This window comes from Aedes aegypti, chromosome 2, assembly GCF_002204515.2.
Source record: "Aedes aegypti strain LVP_AGWG chromosome 2, AaegL5.0 Primary Assembly, whole genome shotgun sequence".
NCBI classification, from domain to species: domain Eukaryota; kingdom Metazoa; phylum Arthropoda; class Insecta; order Diptera; family Culicidae; genus Aedes; species Aedes aegypti.
In genome coordinates this window covers 281290539-281293930 of record NC_035108.1, presented here as the reverse complement: position 1 = coordinate 281293930, position 3392 = coordinate 281290539, and positions in this window count along the sequence as shown.

Genomic DNA, 3392 nt, shown 5'->3' with positions numbered 1-3392 from the left:
AATAAAGCATTTATTTTTTCTTAACTTATTGAACTTTTAATTTGTTGATTCACAATAAAATAGTTTGGACACAAATACAATATAAAATTCACATAACTATTTAAAGCTTCATAAAATCTGTTTAATTGTCAGGAAAATAACAAATTTATTAGAATTTTTGAATTTGAATTTTATAATATTGATGTTTTGAAGGTTAATCATCTTTTTTAAAAATTCAGACAAAAAAGTTTGGTAAAAAAAAAATTGGTTTGTCAAATTTTTCTACTATTGTTAACGAAATTATTCAAAATGCTACGTCCACAAGTTGGGGCCCCTCCCTCCCCCTCGTCACAAATTCGAAAAGCCCCCATCCCCCCTAAAATGCTACGTCATTTATGGACGACCCCTATTTGAGATTCTGCTCAGAGGATTCGAACATTCATTAAAGAGAAAATCAGTGTGTTTTGAACTCACGTGCTAAGCATCAGCAATATCATTAAAATATTCGCACAAATTCGTAGGTAGCACAACCTTGTTAAGAATGCCTCCTTCCCGTCCGTTACCATATACAGAGATTTGGGCCCCGTTCCAAAAATACCCATATTGCAGGGGCTTGAAGCGCTTTTCACAAACCGGAAGTCGCCATCTTGGATTCCAAAATGGCGTCAGACATCGATTTCCGTCATCTACTCGTCGGTCCCGTTCCAAAAATACCCATATTGCATGGGTTTAAAGTGATTTTCACAAACCGGAAGTCGCCATCTTGGATTCCAAAACGACACCGGACATCGATTTCCGGCATCTACTCGTCGGTCCCGTTCCAAAAATACCCATATTGCATGGGTTTGAAGGGATTTTTGCAAACCGGAAGTCGCCATCTTGGATTCCAAAATGGCGTCAGACATCGATTTCCGTCATCTACTCGTCGGACCCGTTCCAAAAATACCCATATTGCATGGGTTGAAAGTGATTTTCACAAACCGGAAGTCGCCATCTTGGATTCCAAAATGACGTCGGACATCGATTTCCGTCATCTACTCGTCGGACCCGTTCCAAAAATACCCATATTGCATGGGTTGAATGTGATTTTCACAAACCGGAAGTTGCCATCTTGGATTCCAAAATGACGTCGGACATCGATTTCCGTCATCCAGTCGTCGGCCCCGTTCCAAAAATATCCATATTGCATGGGTTTGAAGGGATTTTTGCAAACCGGAAGTCGCCATCTTGGATTCCAAATTGGTGCCAGACATCGATTTCCGTCATCTACTCGTCGGTCCCGTTCCAAAAATACCCATATTGCATGGGTTTGAAGGGATTTTTGCAAACCGGAAGTCGCCATCTTGGATTCCAAATTGGTGCCAGACATCGATTTTCGGCATCTACTCGTCGGTCCCGTTCCAACAATTCTCCCATATATTCCAATAGAAGCTCCTATAGAAGAATTCGGTAGGTACTCAATGAGCCACACAAAGAGTGTGTGTTCACTATTTTCCATCAACACTTTGTGTCGAAGGATGCATTGCAGCGAGAGCAGAAACACAAAGAGGCGTCAAAGAGGTAAGAACCAGTGAGAAAGTGTAGCTGGCGCACTGCACTCAAATTCATGATCAACACAAAGTGCGCGCTCTTTGTGTTTTTCTGTTTTCACTGAGGAGATGCCAGCCCTGGTTATGTACAGTCTCTACACATTTTCAAAGGGATTATTAGTAGTACACAGCGCACTACTTCCGACATTAGGTTTAACGTACAGGAAAGGCAGCGCTAGTAAAAAAGCGGAAAGCAGTATTCGGTTTCGTGCCAGAACGACTATAAAAGCTTCCTCTTTAATAAGAAGGGGCCGTGGCCCCCCTCAAGTATAATAGCTATTTACGCCAATGCCTATTACTGTGTTGTAATTTTTTTAGAAGTTTCAGCTTATTACTTTTACTCCTTTCTCATTATTTATACCGACTTGATTACATAATATTTGCCTCTGATTGCATCATCTCGATTAATTTTAAATCGACTCCGAGTTTGGTTTATTGCCATTACAGTGAAGTAATTCTCAGCTAAGAGGATTATCGCATGCGTTTGCGTATGAAGTGTGAGTAGGTTTGAAAGAGCTAAGAACAGTAGCCATCAATGATCACTACACTATAGGGTAAGAACCAACGACATCCGTCCTACGCTAAAACAATGTTCTGCATGCGTGCCTTCCTACTACCCCACTTGCCCTGTCCAGTTCGATAAGGTGACGAATTTGTTCACACCCGCTGAAACTCAACACGTAAAAAAAACCACTGCGAAATTGGTAGCGCAAATCAAGTAGACGGCGCAAGCGCAAGGTGGCGCGAAAGTGAAGCGTGTTATTATTTGCAATGGAACTGAACACTCTCATATCGTCATACCCAAGCGAACGATAACTAGTAGACAGACATGCGTTGGAAGGCATGTTCATGCTGTCAAAGAGGTAATTGGGATCTGGAGTCAAGCTTGCATGATCTTTCCTACTAGACTCGTTTGCTGTTTGCCGCAAAGAAGTCCACAAGACTTGGTGTCGTATATTTTACAGCCACAATACAGTCGTTGGCTCCGTAGTGGATTCTCACGTTCAATCCCGAAATGCGACATAAACCGGGACCGCCCAGTATGAACGTCTAGTTCAATAAGGAGTTCTGACCGTAGGGTGGTTATGATGATTGGAACGATTTGAAAAAGCTATGATAAAGTGTCATTTTTTTTTTTTTTCGTTAGCATGAGAATATACAAGAATTCTGTGCCAATTTTCGGATTCTCATACCAAGTAGGCCAAAATCGAATGAATGAGTCGAAAATTAGTGAGGAGTCGAAGATATGTGCTCTTAGATTGTGACATAATCAAAATTCAATGTCAAAAATCGTATTTATATTTTCAAATTGATTTGTGAACATTACAAAAATTATATTTATCATAATTATTTATTTATGAAGAATGCATAAAACTCATGGTTTGGGAATTTTGAACTGAGGTGTCCAGTACTGGGGGATCCCCTCTACACTAGAAAAGATTGCCCTATAGCCAGATCAAATTTCTTATATATCAAGGTCTAAACACAGAGGGCGAAAATTAAAATTTAATGGTTTTAAATTTGATTTTGGATAGTAATGCGTAGAAGCATAACTATTTCTATTCCAATCCCAGAATCACGAATCAAATAAGCTTCCCATTTTTTGCAACCACCTCAAGCCACCCTATCGTCCCGGGTGGCTAAAACAGTTCAGCAGCAAAAGGACGGACGGGAGAGATATGTAGAGCGTATATCCCCAAACAAGTAGCTTCCACACAAACGCAATAATGCAGGAACTTGTGCGGCAGGCCGGCCGGGACGATCGGGAAAATCGGGTGGAGACGTCCCGTGTATATATAAATACATCATCAATAACCAATTCAC